Source organism: Aulostomus chinensis, chromosome 17 (genome assembly GCF_037954235.1).
Source record: "Aulostomus chinensis isolate RoL2024-O1b breed Wild chromosome 17, RoL_Achi_v1.0, whole genome shotgun sequence".
NCBI classification, from domain to species: Eukaryota; Metazoa; Chordata; class Actinopteri; order Syngnathiformes; family Aulostomidae; genus Aulostomus; species Aulostomus chinensis.
The window spans coordinates 3,735,900-3,752,089 of NC_141336.1; the positions used below are offsets into that span (position 1 = coordinate 3,735,900).

The 16,190-nt window shown below is 43.4% G+C and overlaps 1 long non-coding RNA gene across 1 annotated transcript; it reads left to right on the forward strand.

Moving 5' to 3' along the window:
• The first annotated feature begins 5,584 nt into the window (after positions 1–5,584).
• Positions 5,585–14,689, forward strand: LOC147246035 (uncharacterized). Its single transcript, XR_015109880.1, has 3 exons — positions 5,585–5,637; positions 12,367–12,435; positions 14,624–14,689. It is a non-coding gene; the product is annotated as an uncharacterized LOC147246035 (long non-coding RNA).
• The last annotated feature ends 1,501 nt before the right edge of the window (positions 14,690–16,190 follow it).

Sequence of the window (16,190 nt, forward strand, 5' to 3'; positions counted from 1 at the left end):
CTTACTGTCCACTTACGATGTGTAAAATAGAGACAACACTGATTGTCTGACTCCCTGTCACTGCTGTCATTTATTAGGTTTCTTCTGTACAGCAGCGCATCTTTCATAGTCTCGTTTGTTGACATCTGCTGCTTTTAGCAGCGTTTAGTGTCTAAGGAAAGGGCAGGCTGTCAACATTTATAAGTAATTGGTTTATCAGTTCAGCTAGAAACAATACCAAACATTATCTGGCGCCAGTTTATCCCATGTTGGAATGTGCTGCAGTTTTGTCTCCCTTTCACTGAAAATAGAAACTTGGGTGATTTGGACATCTGGTAAAGGACACACAATTAATCAAACTTTAACTGAAATGTAATTGCCAGCATTTCTACTCTTGCAGTCATGTAAGTGAAGCAAATCGGATGGAACATTTTAAGCAGAAAAATTAAAAACAGTCCATATACATGTGTCTAGGGGAGGGGACCTTCATTTTTTTTTAATCAATCTTGACACTTTTTCTGAGACTGCTTGATGTTCTGAGTCTTTATCAACAGCCAGAGTGACGGTGGTGTGGCAAGAAGAGGCAGCTGCAAGACTGAGGTGCAGCGTCCATCATAGTTAACGTTGTGTGGTACAGTGTCTTTCGTATGTTAACGTGTTAACAATGTGCACTCCCTTTCCCTGCACTTTGAACACTTGCATCCTGTGGGCCATCTGAGTCCTTTGGGGTTTTTGCTGGTCGGCTCCAAATGTCATTACACTGTCGTAACTATAACAATAAATTGTTTTATCGTCTTCTTCACCATCATTTAAATGAATGAAGTTAGTGAAGGGTACATTTATTTTTGGCTTTATGACCTCTGTGCAGCTTTATAATGAAACCTTTGTTGATACTGTAGCTTGCTGTTTACCCACAGCTTTCTGCAAATATTTCTTTGTTGTGGCGGATTAGGCAAAGTTTAGTCTACCTCCGACTGGTGTACTTAACATCATTGCTGCCTCAAATCCAGTCTGCATGGTATACTTCCTGTGTGCTACCTCCACAATCATAGACTCTGTAACCCTTTGCAGCGTGTGGCTGACTCTGTTCCTGGATTATTGTTAAACTCATCTGAATGGATTGGATTGGACTCTCCTCAAATGCGGCGGCGTGCTCTATAGCATGTGTGATCAACCCATCATCTCTGCCAACTTGGGCTCTATCTTTTCAATAAGTTCAGACACTGTGTAAAATGTGTATGATCTGTTCTACCCTGACACTGTGCTGTACACAGATACACTACAGAAATATGAGTCTGCACAATGGCTTTTCCCTTTGCTCATTTTAGGGGCTATCAAAAGCTGGCAGGTGCTCTTGGTAAATATTTTATATAATTTATAGGGTTCAGGAAAGTAACAATTCCTGTTATGCAGCTCAGTTGCATATTGGAATGACTTGTTTGAGTTGAGGTGATTGCCCAAAGCTGTGTGAGTCCATCTTAATAAAATACAACTGCATTCCTCACAGCAAGGAAGTTTGTGCCACACAAGTGTTGTTTTGTTTTGTTTTGTTTTTTTTACTTCTGGCTAATATTAAGTTCACACAAAATCAAAAATGTTCATAAAAAAGTGTTGTGCACAGGTAAGAAGGGTATGTAGAGTACAGAGGAGGGATGTATTTTTTCACTTTTTAGACATTCTGAAAAGGTCTTGTTTCATCTAATACTGTTTTGCAAGTATTTGTAATTCTGCTGGATGCGCTTTTGTTATTTGATCCAGCAACACACGCGAGCGCGCGCACACACACAGACACACACCTACTGTTAAATTTGATATGCATCACAGATAGTCCAATCACATAGTGTGTATGTGTGTGTCTGTAAAGATACATTGTCAGTTTCAGATGATGCCGATTGCTCAGGGAGGTGTCTAGAATGACCCTCCAGCTACTCTGTGGCTAGTCATGAGCTGCTAGCTGCTAGTCAGGAGGTGATATGAGGTTGGAGGTAGGAATGGCCTCCAGGAAGCTTACAGCTTGTGATGTGTGTGTGTGTGTGTGTGTGTGTGTGTGTGTGCGCGCGTGCACGCGCCATACTGAGTGATGAATCACCACTTGTGAAACGCCTTAACAACTGAAAAGCAATAAGGTGCACAGAGAGAGGTTAGCTGTTAGGACACCAGCCTCGGGAACCTCATGTAACCCCTGCTGGCCTGGGAGATGATGCTGCAGCACATGAACCAACCAAACGACGACAACCAGTCATTGAAAAACAATGAAAAACCAATATGCATACAGTGACTTAATGGGGATTTAAAAACAGAAGGAAGCAAAAAGTAGCTTGTTAAAAATATGTGAATAATTCGATTGTTCTGCCAGGTTGCTACTGAAAACATTCACAACTGACACTGACGGACCCAAAATTAATCGCACTTATCCGTCTGATGACATCCAACCCCTGAGTCAACAATCAGCAGCACACACCTTTTTTAAACATCAGAGCCAGAGTTTAACACCGACAGCTCCACAGTGCAAATAAAACTGTAGTGTGTCAACATACCGTGTACACTCACTTTAAAACATCTGTGTGGGAAGCCTGTTGCGTTTTTTTATGCATCGATTGTGTCACCCTGTTTACATATTTAGCTACTTAATTCATTGAAAACACTGTAGGTGCACGTATGCTGTCACCAGTTTTATAACTGATAGCAGGCACGATTTTGCTCCTAATTCTTTTGTTTATTTCACACAGCACAGAGATATTTCGTTTAGGAAAAAAACCCAAATAAAATGCTGTTGAATGGATCCTTGCTCCTCTGCACACTCTGGGTGTGCTAGTTGCTGTGTCATTACCTCAAGACAGTGTTGAATTTTGAAATCTGTATTTTGCACAGAGAAGCAAACTAAAAAAGTCCAATATAAGGCATTCCTTTGTCCCCTACGTGGCACCAAAGAACATGCACTAACAATGTATTGCTGGTGTATGAATGTGTGTATTTTATGTGCATGTCTTATTTTACATTCATCTTAAGACTTTTCACACCATATTCAAGTGTCCAGTTCCATACATTTAATTGCCATAAATGGTGTGTAAGATGAAATCTTTTCAGACTTATTAAATTCCATTGCAATTTAGCAACACTAGCCCAGAGATTTCTAGAATGCCGAGGGCATCAAAAATGTGCCTGAAGACTTGAGGGCATCACATCAAATTGAAATATTAACAAGTTCCACTATAGTTGAATTTCTGATCATCACCCAGGCCTCAAACATGCGGGGCTCCAGGCTAATTCTCTCCACCAATGCCCCAAAAACATAAATTCCACCATCCAGAAGTGAATCAAAACGTTGCTTCTTGTATTTTATTGACTATAAGTGTTGTAAATGGAATAATCTGACAATTAACAAGTTGAGGAAATAAATAATTTAGTCAAATGTCGAAATGGTGCATGCAACAATGACAGGAAGCAGCAGCAATAACGAAGGTGATGTAGATGAGACAGATGTGTGCTGGCTGCTGTGCTTTCTGCTCCTGATAACTCATATTAGTGTCTGAATTCCTCTTGTATTCCCTGTAAGCGCTGTGACTCAGTAATTCATGCCTGACGGAAAATGAAGCTGTCCGCTGCAGAGATGCAGTGGACCGAAGCTCTGCTCTGCTCACATTTTACAGAATGTAATTAATATTTTCCTCATAAATTATGTATCATTTCACCACCCGCGACCCATCCGCTATTATTCAGACTGTTAATTTTTATGAACGGCGACTGATCGCCAGCAGATTTAACTGCAATCACAACTGTCCACGAACAAGCTATGTTTACCAAGCATTTAAGACGAAGATGATAACCAAAAAAAAAAAGACCACAATGATATACTGAAATTGTGTGCTTTGGCTAATGCAGTCATAGGGATGTCGGTTAGCATTTCTTTGTGCTCATTCGCTTTAATTTAACCAGCACGTCATCTGCAAGGCTGCACCAGCGAGGATGTTCTTTCCCCGCAACATTTCAGATAGTGTGCTTCGTGATCTTGAGCGGAGTAACTATTCCAACAGCAACAAAACCTGCTAGTGTCACAGCTCTTGCTTTACTTTGTCACAGGCAATAGTTTGAATCAAATTGAAAAAAGAATGTCCATAAAACCTCCTTCATCTTATGTGTCACCCATTGGCTGTAACTCCCAGGACAACAGTGCCAGTGCCTTTAGCCTCAACCCATGAGCAGCGTGTTTAGAAAATTAAAATTTATTGTTCACTAAAAGATTTCTCATGATCATCAAATAAAATGTTCACCAGGTTTGTCTTAATTTAAATGAATGTTCAAACACATGACATGAGCGTCGACAAAGTGAAAGGGAATCAATAAATTCTTTTGGGCTGCCATATTAAATTTCTCCAAATTGTTGCTAAAGTGGTTAAACCAAGTGCATAAAATGGAAAAGGTTGCTCATACTTTATGCTGGGAGCTGTGTTATTGTCTGGCCTCATATGAAAAACAGTCATTCAGTCCACGCACTCATACAGTTGATATCAACCTGTATAAAAACTTTCCAGCCTGATTTTCTAGCTGAGCCTAGAGGGGTGTGTCTTGGTCTTTGTTTTGTGGAAGGTCTTAAAGGTTTGTACGGGAAGAGTTGGCAGCTGTTGTCAGTTTCTGGAGTGGAGCAGCAGCTTACAGTGGAGGCCGTCGTCAGCGGCCGCCTCTACTCAGCTGCTAGGTCAGGTGCAGCACTTCATGATAGAATGCAGTATATTTCACTAACTTTTTTCTTTTGTCTTTTTTTTTTTTTACAACCGTTTAACTCTACTAACAAGCAAATCCATCGATTGTCCCCAAGCTACTGTAGCTGACCTATACAATAAAAACAGTCTGTCAACATACAACAACTGACAGAAACCCTGAACATGTTTAGGTGTATGATCCTTTCATCTATGCCTGTAAGCCGTAATTTAATATCAGCTGAATATTCTAATATACATGCACACTGAATATGAAGCTACAGAAATCATGCTTTTACTGATTTGTAGTCAAGTATTGTACAGGACTGTGCGCTGCGGTGTGTGTTGTGTCCTTTTGTCCTTGTGCCAGATGTCAGGATGTGGTGCACGTCTCATTAGGATGCCAACGTGCCTCTGCACCAGTGTTAAGACATTTCACTTGATTTCAAAGCCTGACAACCCTGATTCAAGAAGCCACGGGGCTCCTCAGGTAGCTGCGCTAGCAACTGAATAATGGTAATACAGCATAGCGAGTAATGATGCACAAACAGCGACAGCTATTGCCTCAGTGAGTCATCAATCAGTGGGGGAATCCTGCTCCCTCCTTTATGCTGGGAACAACCTTCATTAGCAGTCAAATATGTGTGGCTACTGTATGTATGTGCCTCTGTGTGTGTGTGTGTGTGTGTGTGTGTGTGTGTGTGTGTGTGTGATTTAACTACACTTCCTCAGTGCCTGTATCAAGTTTTTCCTTCTTTTCTCTTGTTTCGTGTCTGTGTGTGTGTGTGTGTGTTTGTAGATGCAAAAGGGGAGGTCTTATTTTCTGGCACAGGAAGAGAGACACGGCGATAATCATGATAACCCTCAGGAAAATAGAAAGACAGGAAAGAGAGATGAAGGAAACATAAGGAGGAGGAAGAACATGATGAGGAAGATGATGAAGAGGAGGCGAATGAGGAAGGTGAGGAGAATGAGGGGAGCAGCTGGTTCTTGTTACTCTGCTGCCCGCAAACATAACTGCAGACGCTATCAGAATGTAGCCTCCCGCAATTCCCTCTGTATGGGTATGGCAGTGTGTGTGTGTGTGTGTGTGTGTGTGTGTGTGTGTGTGTTAAGCAGCATTCAGTACCAAGTTGTAAGTATTGCCAGGGGGATGAGGGCATATTTCAGGTCACAAACAAGCTTCAGATTTAATTTGGAGGAGAACAACTTGATTATGTTCTTTCAGGCAAAAACAGCTCGGGGAAATGTAACAGAGACGACACAGGTGAACACACACACACACACACACACAGGTGCATGATGTAATGACAACTATGTGCATGCTTGGTAGGCCTTTTGTGCATAAACACTTTAAGATTGGCTGTTCAGCATCAATCTTAACGCGGTCATGATGTCTGAACACTTTCGCCCTGGGTGACAGTAAATGGTACTCTAGTTCACCTGGCTGAGGTGGTCCCATGCTGGTGGTCCCTTGGTGAGGTGGTCCCATACTGGTGGTGCCTTGGTGACAGTAAATGGTACTCTAGTTCACCTGGCTGAGGTGGTCCCATGCTGGTGGTCCCTTGGTGACAGTAAATGGTACTCTAGTTCACCTGGCTGAGGTGGTCCCATACTGGTGGTGCCTTGGTGACAGTAAATGGTACTCTAGTTCACCTGGCTGAGGTGGTCCCATACTGGTGGTGCCTTGGTGACAGTAAATGGTACTCTAGTTCACCTGGCTGAGGTGGTCCCATGCTGGTGGTCCCTTGGTGACAGTAAATGGTACTCTAGTTCACCTGGCTGAGGTGGTCCCATACTGGTGGTGCCTTGGTGACAGTAAATGGTACTCTAGTTCACCTGGCTGAGGTGGTCCCATACTGGTGGTGCCTTGGTGACAGTAAATGGTACTCTAGTTCACCTGGCTGAGGTGGTCCCATACTGGTGGTGCCTTGGTGACAATAAATGGTACTCTAGTTCACCTGGCTGAGGTGGTCCCATGCTGGTGGTACCTTGGTGACAGTAAATGGTACTCCAGTTCACCTGGCTGAGGTGGTCCCATACTGGTGGTCCCTTGGTGACAGTAAATGGTACTCTAGTTCACCTGGCTGAGGTGGTCCCATACTGGTGGTCCCTTGGTGAGGTGGTCTCATACTGGTGGTGCCTCGGTGACAGTAAATGGTACTCTAGTTCACCTGGCTGAGGTGGTCCCATACTGGTGGTCCCTTGGTGACAGTAAATGGTACTCTAGTTCACCTGGCTGAGGTGGTCCCATGCTGGTGGTCCCTTGGTGACAGTAAATGGTACTCTAGTTCACCTGGCTGAGGTGGTCCCATACTGGTGGTCCCTTGGTGAGGTGGTCCCATACTGGTGGTGCCTCGGTGACAGTAAATGGTACTCTAGTTCACCTGGCTGAGGTGGTCCCATACTGGTGGTGCCTCGGTGACAGTAAATGGTACTCTAGTTCACCTGGCTGAGGTGGTCCCATGCTGGTGGTCCCTCGGTGAGGTGGTCCCATACTGGTGGTGCCTCGGTGAGGTGGTCCCATACTGGTGGTGCCTTGGTGACAGTAAATGGTACTCTAGTTCACCTGGCTGAGGTGGTCCCATGCTGGTGGTCCCTTGGTGACAGTAAATGGTACTCTAGTTCACCTGGCTGAGGTGGTCCAATACTGGTGGTCCCTCGGTGAGGTGGTCCCATACTGGTGGTGCCTCGGTGACAGTAAATGGTACTCGAGTTCACCTGACTGAGGTGGTCCCATACTGGTGGACCCTCGGTGAGGTGGTCCCATGCAGGTGGTCCCTCGGTGACAGTAAATGGTACTCTAGTTCACCTGACTGAGGTGGTCCCATGCTGGTGGTCCCTTGGTGACAGTAAATGGTACTCTAGTTCACCTGACTGAGGTGGTCCCATACTGGCGGTCTCTCGGTGAGGTGGTCCCATACTGGTGGTGCCTCTGTGACAGTAAATGGCACTCTAGTTCACCTGGCTGAGGTGGTCCCATACTGGTGGTGCCTCGGTGACAGTAAATGGCACTCTAGTTCACCTGGCTTAGGTGGTCCCATACTGGTGGTGCCTCGGTGACAGTAAATGGCACTCTAGTTCACCTGGCTGAGGTGGTCCCATACTGGTGGTCCCTCCGTGACAGTAAATGGCACTCTAGTTCACCTGGCTGAGGTGGTCCCATACTGGTGGTGCCTCGGTGACAGTAAATGGCACTCTAGTTCACCTGGCTGAGGTGGTCCCATACTGGTAGATCTGATAGCTGAAATTTCTCACACATCACCACTAATGACTGTCTGGTTCATGAGAAAACCATCAATGAGTTTCTACACTGATAAATCAGAGGGGATTAAATCCATCCATCTTCGATACCACTTATTCTGTTAAGGGTCACGGGGGGGGGGGGGGGTGGAGCCTATCCCAGCTGACATTGGGTGAGAGGCAGGGTTCACCCTGAACTGGTCTCCAGTCCATCACAGGACCATCGGGAGCAATTAGGGGTTCAGTATCTTGCTCAAGGATACTTTGACATGGTCACCGGGGGAAGTGAGATCGAACCAGCGACCCTTCAGTTGCTGGATGGCCACTCGACCTGCTGCCCCAGCGAAGATGAAATGATGGTGTCACATTTCTTTCCAAGCATGTGCTTACTTGATGTCTCTTTTCCTCTAAATAAGGAGGGTTGTGATTCCATCTTTCATTCCCACATGGCTCTGCATGCTCATATATTACTCTGTTTGTATGAATGGGCAATGAGTCAATATTACAAAATTGAAAAGGTGAACAGACGTTAGGGGTAGCATGGCTCAGAGGTAGAGAGGCCGTCTAGAACCAAAGAGTCGCTGGTTCGATCCTCACTTCCCCCCCGCTTCTCACCCAATGTCAGCTAGGACAGACATTTGCAGTCAAACATCAAATGAAATCGTCGGTTGTGGCACAGACAGAATTACGTCCTTGTTTATTGCATATCAGTGTTACATTTCCAAAGATTACTGGCGAGGAAGCTGCTCTGTGGGCTTTTAGCAGGTAATTCTTATCTGACATTTATAACGTGGAGGGTAAAACATCATCCTTCAGCAAGCGTGGTGACCGAGGACTGGTGTCACGCATAGTTTGGAACATTTCAGAGCTGCGCTGGGTGACAATTACACAATTACTGCATAGAAAGATGTTTTATGAGAGCTCGGTCTAAATACAGGAATAAATTCAAATAAGAAAATGAATAAATAATCTCAATCTCGGAGGGGTTCTTGGGAACACCTCTCGCTACTGTCCCCTGGATGACAGGACATGATTTTATCTTCTGTCTTGTTTATAGTTTCAATATCGACCACTAAACTATCTCTTATCGTAGGCATTTCAACTTTGACCCAGAGATTTATCTCAAAGGATGTTCAACTGAAAAAGTCAAACTTCACTATCGTGTGTAGCCGTGGGGAGGCTGCGGCATGGGCTATGTTGCATTTTGTGTGGTTAAGTGTTTGCGTTCGTGCTGAAAGACATGTTCTTTGACCTTCTATTGTCACGAAGTTGGCCGCTCCAGTGCAGCCACACACACACACACACACACACACACACAAAAACAGGAAGTATGCTGACACAGTGACGCTCACTTTAGAGACAACATACTCAAAAACATTGGCAGCTTACAGCCAAAACTCACCGAAAGAGCGATGAATGAGTCCTGAAACCGTGAGGAATTTAACACACGTGAATGCTCGGTCCCCTTGACTCAACATCTATGGTTGTTTTTCAATGTGTTTTCAGTCAAATGTCCCAGAGATGTCAGGGGGGTTCAAGCTTTACATATTCCAACATTTTCAAAGGTGTCAGTGAGTACCGCACTGGTGAATTTGGAAGTGTTTGTAGCATCTACTTTTATAAATTGCATTTATGCTTCGAAAAAAAATCATAAAAGTGGTGTTAATTTGCTTGACGATCACTATGAACAAAATGTGCAAGTCTCCTCGACGTGTTCATTCTGTCGGTAGATTATTTTCTGGAATTATCCAAGATCCTGTTTAAAAATCCCATTGGCTTTTGGTTGAGTGAACCCATGGGGACGCTAACTTCTGCATTAGACTACAAAAATACCTCATCCTTGCAGCAATATAGACTCCAACGATTCCAGCTCCTCGTTTGGATTCGTTATAATAAGTTAAATTTCTACATACAGCCATGGTATGTGCATTGTTAAACCACATTTCTAATCAACAACATCTGGAAAAACAAGCAGTAGAAAATGGATGGATGGAATAAATGGTATTCACTTTTAATTGTAATAAAGCATTTCTTCACTAGACAGCTCTTCTGTTACACTGCTTGTAATTAAACTGTAATTGATACTACAACTACAACTCACTCCAAAATATAACCAGCCCTGAACCTACAATGGTGTAGTCCCCCTTCCTCCAACAGACCCAGCCCACTGGGTTCACTAGAACCAGTGTCATTGCAAGTCACCAAATTTACCTGTACTTTGGTTGACCACCTGAATAATGGATGCAAGGGTGGTCTAGAGTTTGACAGACTCAATCCTTGTGTGTCCAATAAGAGTGATGAGGCTCAGCACAGGAAATCCCACCTGCTCTCTTACAGTGAGCTGCAGGACCCATCTGCCTTAGATGTAAAAAGTGAGAACAATAGGGCTGTTTTAACCCTCATCCTTAACAAGGAGAGATGTCTGTGCACACACACACACACTTGCACAACACACAGTTTGTTCATTCATACGCCCCATGAAACCTTCCCTCTTACTTCAGGGGCTCATGGCTGTTTTCTATTGTCCCTCCATGTCTGGTCTGACCAGAATTCCTTAGATTAGAACCAGAAACCCTCTAGTCCCACACATACTTCCCGAACGTCCAGGCTCAGACTACCCTAAACAAATATTCCTCAAAATTTCTAAAAATGTTATCAGGATGTTTTGGTTAATTTCTCAAGGGGAAACAAGTCAGGAGCAGCAGGAAAGGGGAATAAATGACAAATTACAGTATGAAGCTGTGGGAGTGTTTGTATCTTGAGGTCGTCGTGGGCCTTTATCACCACTTAAACGTAGAGCCACTCCGTATGTACGACTCCATACGTACACACAGTAGGACTTTAAAGCAAAGGACACATTCATCAAGATCACTCAGGACATGATGTTGACCATGAACAGAGACACAGACACACTGCCCTCTGCTGGAATCAGACAGAAACCAGCACACTGCTCAAGGTTATCTATGCTACTCTTTGATCTATGTTTTTAAAATGTGTCACTCCCACACCTCAGCAGTTCAATATATCTGTTAACATATAGCCAGATGTTAGGAATAATACAGAGAGAGAGAGATGGGTTACCCCAGGCGTAGTTGTGGCATTGAAGACAGCAGCCATGCCCTTTGACCTCCAGCTTCCCCTTACATGTTTCCGCCTTTCACTGTGGTGCACACACACCAATCAACAGGAAATGTTTGTTGTCTTTACACATCCGAAAGTCCTTCAGCAGAAGTCGTGCTGACACAGAGACTTTAAACTTTCAAGTAAGCGAGTGCAATGGCGCGATCATCAGTGGATCATGCTGCTCTCTCCAGCCTCGCTGTAAATGGAGACGTGAATCTTCACTGCACCTCACCATCCAATTACAATTCACCTGTCAACCATCTGAATGCACCATTTTTCGTTATGACTGAAAACTTTTCCAGTATTAATACGAGCAGTCAGACGTAATAGGGACACACTATTTGAATAGTGCTTCGCTGTGGAGTGAACACAGAAACAGTTTAAGGTGTTTACTGCACTGCGGATGGAGGTCAGCCAGTGCCGTTTGTTGCTCAGGTTGTTTGTGCCTCCACTCGCTGGACGTTCCTGACTGCTGGCATGGAAATTTCAAAATACAAGAAAGAATAAGCATTTTTTTTAATGTAGTCTGATGAAGTTAATTAATCAGTCCATTAAATTAAGAAAAATATACTTGTATAGGCTGGCTTTTTTAAGAACTTCGAGGTAACGTGCATCATTTTTTTCCTGTTATTGTTATTTGATATAAACTGTGACTAAGTAGCAGTAGCAGGTGAAATCTTCAGGTAGTTTAGGCTCAGCAAAGCAAAGATGATTGATTAGAAAATGATTATTAATTCATACTGATGAATCTACATGTTTAATTTATGTTGGGGAAACATATTTTCGGTGTCACTGATTGCTACTTTTAAAATATAGTCTTAATGATTCAGATTTACCACAAAGCGCTTCTTAAAGAGTGAAATATCCTCCATTAGACGTACTCACTAAACATGAATTGATTCAATCACTTGTATCTTTTACGGTCTTAATGTTCATGCTTGTTAAGACTTGTTCTTGGTCAGTTCAGGTAAAGTAATCCAACCTGATATTTTTGAAGATGCGACTGAAAAATTACCATTGTCCTCAGGTTCCTTGTCAATCTCAAAAAGTGGGCTTGTAACAAAAATAAGTCTGACTTGTTTGGCTTATATTTGAGGACATGATGTCATCTATGTTTTTTCCTGACCTGCTGCTCTTTGATGCTACTGAGAAGAGTCTGAGTGTCTGTCTGTCACTGAAAGTCTCTGCTTTGTGGCGTCTGTGGGTTTATTTTAAGCGTCGCAATGAAGGGAAACAATGTCTGATTTCTCTTTGTGCTTGTGCTTTATTGAAAACCATGAACGGTGGGCAACTGACTCTTTTTTTGTCACCATGAGAGCTGCAGCAGGAGATACAGGACTGCCACCCACGGACACACTGCCAAACTACTCAGGAAATACAGCTCCTCCTACAGGTGATCACATGATCAATAAAATGCATTTTACATTTCAGATTATTTACTTGTTTACACTGAGAAATAATCTAAGAAAGAATTTTGATGCACCTATATCCTAAGACGTAGTAAGTGTACTACAAGGAATTTTCTGTAGTCATAATACTACTCCAGTCATGCAAATAATAATCATCTCTATAAACATATCCTGCTCCGACCAACCAGGTCTGAGTGGGCCTTGGCTGCGTCCATGTAAACAGTCTGTGGGCAGTGCAAAAGAGATGGAATGCATGGCTGAAAATGCAAGGGCGTAAAAATGGCTGCAGCCTGACGATTTCACAAAGCCATGGAAGTGGTTCTAAACGGCTCACTGGGTGCAAACCGGCTACTTTTGAAAAAAAGCCGCTCATATTTGTAGTCATTCAACTCAATGCAAATGAGTCAAGTTGTTATATGGACTGTGAACAATGAGCAGCATACAGAACAAGGAAGTCTTAGACTGGATGTTTGCTGGCTACACGACAACCTCACGATACTGGCCCTTGTTCCCAGATTGTGCCAATAATAACAAATAAAAACTTTGTATCAGTGGGTGGGTGCAATTGGTGGGGTAGGTCATTTTTCTACCCATGAACAAAAAGTTAAAACCAATAGTGATAATGATGATTCCAATAATACTGCAGAAGAATGTTACTTTACCTGGTGTGGTTAAGAATCAATATTAAATCACTCCACATCTCTTTTGGAGGCCGACATCATTTCTTGATGTTCATTACTCAGAATCCAGTCGTCAGAAGAATTTCACTTGATGAGTCAGGACGAAAGGCTGTTACTTTGTGCTATTAATATTTTTGCAAGAGGGCATGTCACTATTATCAAAATAGATTAAGCCGTCTTGATTTGAATGAGCCCCTTCCCTTTGCTTTTACAGAAATGCCTCTGGAGAAAAATATCACTCTGCTGCATGCTTTAAAATTCTGTGCACCTACAGAACACATTAAACCACAGCAATAAACTGCAAAGGGCACCTTGTTGTATTGTGCTCCAAGCAGGAAGACAGCAAAGACACAGTAAGTGGACAAACACAGGGTGGGATTTCCTCTCCTTCTGACTGGCTCCCAACTAACACTGACCACTTTCCATTGCTGGGCAAGTGCAGCTTTCCAAGGAGAATAACAAAATGAGTCTGTCATGAAATCGCACACAAACACACATATCCATCAACTCCGAGGACATTACTCTGACTTTCATTTATTTCTTGGAAACACGCAACCACAACATATCCACTACTTGCCAAACCCTTTAAGTAAACGTACAAAACGTACCACTAAAGTTGCACGTTATGAGGGCTTTTTGTTCCTGTGAGGACGGCGAGTTGCCATGATGCTTCCAACACCTGGTAGTACTCACACACAAGATTACATCCATCACTTTTGGGGTACTTACATCAAACGTTAGTCCTAACAGGTCAGATAATGATGGACCCTTTTTTTTTTTTTTTAACCAAAACAAATTTATTTTAAGTCATCAAGTCTGATGTGAAAATGCAACCAAGGATTCCCATTAAAATCTACACCGAACTCCTCGAGCTTTGTGCAGTCGCCCACAGAGAGATATTCTCCAGATACGGTCTGTGATATACAGTGGCTGCTCATGTGTGTATCTGGAAGCTATATTTCTTTGTATTTCCAATATAGCATTATCTTAATTCAATATCGGCACACTGTTTCCACCATCCTATTCCTACTGCTACCATCAATTTGTGACAGTAACAAAAAAGACAAATGACAAATATGAAGTGAGAACATCAGAGCAGAAGGTAAGACAACCCCCAAACCCTGCCACACCAGACAGAGTTTCACAAAGAGCCATCTTGAAAATCCTCCGTAGCAACGACCTGAAAAGAAATGGAAATACTGGCAGGTGATTGGATGAACCCCAAGTCTATAAGCATGTATCGCTGGCTAACTTCAACCAATCATATGAACACACCCACATGTAGAAACCTATGCTGGTCGATGAAAGAGTGAAAACATCTTTCACATGAAGAAAAGCCTTCAATGGCACTCTTTGCTCTTGTGTCAAAGAAGAAATACTATCCAGTGATAACTGGTGTGAAAGTAGCATCAACATTAACGTCTTCAGGAGCCGCCATTATTGGTCTTCTTGTTGTCATACCTAAACCTAAACCCCTACCCTATCTCCTCAGACAGGAAATGACCCAGATCAGCCGGCCCATTTTTAGTGAGGACACAAGTGCAAGAGTTGAAGCCTGGCATCACAGGTTCCTGTGGGATCTGACAACTCTGGCTGCCTTGCTCGGTAAAAAAAAATCCCCATCACCTTCTTTTTATGTTGGGGGCTGGGCAATGATACAATTTTTATTACAATTTGGAAAACAATTTGACTCCAACAGTTCTGAAAACAAGATAAAATGATGACAGTCATGTTAAGAGCAGAGTCAACGACACCGGATTTGTTCCTATATAAGTTTAAGCAATTTAGATTCCAGTGAACACACCTGACATCAGCACTACACTACATAACCACTACCCAGACCAGCAATGTCTTACTTCACACCACAGGGTGCTACAGCTGAGTGGTGGCGTGTAGAAGCATGGTGCAAGCAAACTGGACACGAACTAAGAGTGTCAGCCTGGCAGCCTGACTCGGGGCAAAGAAACTCCACGTGCATCACACACATATTAGCACATCTGCCACTACAATGTAGTATGTACAATTTTTCTATACTCAGATGGATGTGCACACACATTTTCCTCCTGTAATTTCCACATTCTTGCAAATTCTTGTACAGGTTCATGGATTCTTTAGACATTTTCATATCTGATGATGCGCACACACACACACGCGCGCTGAGAGACAGTTAAACAACCCTCTACGTGCGTCTGTAAATAACACTGCTACAATGATCCCCTCACGCACTTGAATTGGTGTGTATGGCGAGATGCACCCTTTCGTCGGTCCATCAACCCAACCCTAAAGGCCAGACACTAATGGAAGGTTTATGTTGGCTTTGATTAAATTAGAGGACAGTGGGGCCTTGGTGGAGGTATAAACTCCACCGAGTGCCCTAGAAGTGCCCTTCTAGTTAAAAATGGGTCATCAAAAATTATCAATAATTATTGATAGACTGGAAAGAAAAATGTTATCCAGATAAATTTTTCGCTACATTGCCCAGCCCTACATTCATCATAGCTTAAGCAAGAGCACACATTCAGGTCAGTGTTGCCTTCAGGACTATTTTCTTCAGCGGGGGGAAAAGTGTTTTATTGCACCTGGGTGCTGCATGTGTGCCGCAGGCATCACCCTTTTTGTTGGTGTTGAGGAAACGGGTACAACAGCACAGTACTGTGCTCCGAAGCTGTCGCTATCAGCACACCTGTTGCTCTGCCTGAGATTAACACTGTAATATACCAAAACCTACACCTGTGTAGTGTCACCTGTGCAGTCACTGACTGTTGCCCTCGAATCACACTGACTGATAAATTCCTGAAAATAAAGCTCATATCAAACTCAATGGCTTGCACTCGTGTACCTGAGGTCTCCTGTTCTGAGTCTGGCCATGCATGGTCCCCCTTTTCCATGAGAATATTCCATATATGCGATCATCGTGCCCGGTATTTAGCGGGGATGTATCGATTGCCCCGCAAGAGACCAGAATTGGCCAGTTTTCAGGCTGACCGAGACCTGCCGGTGAGTGTCACGTATGTCCGATTCCTAACAGGTCACCTGCCGGCGCAGCGCTTTGCCAGGAA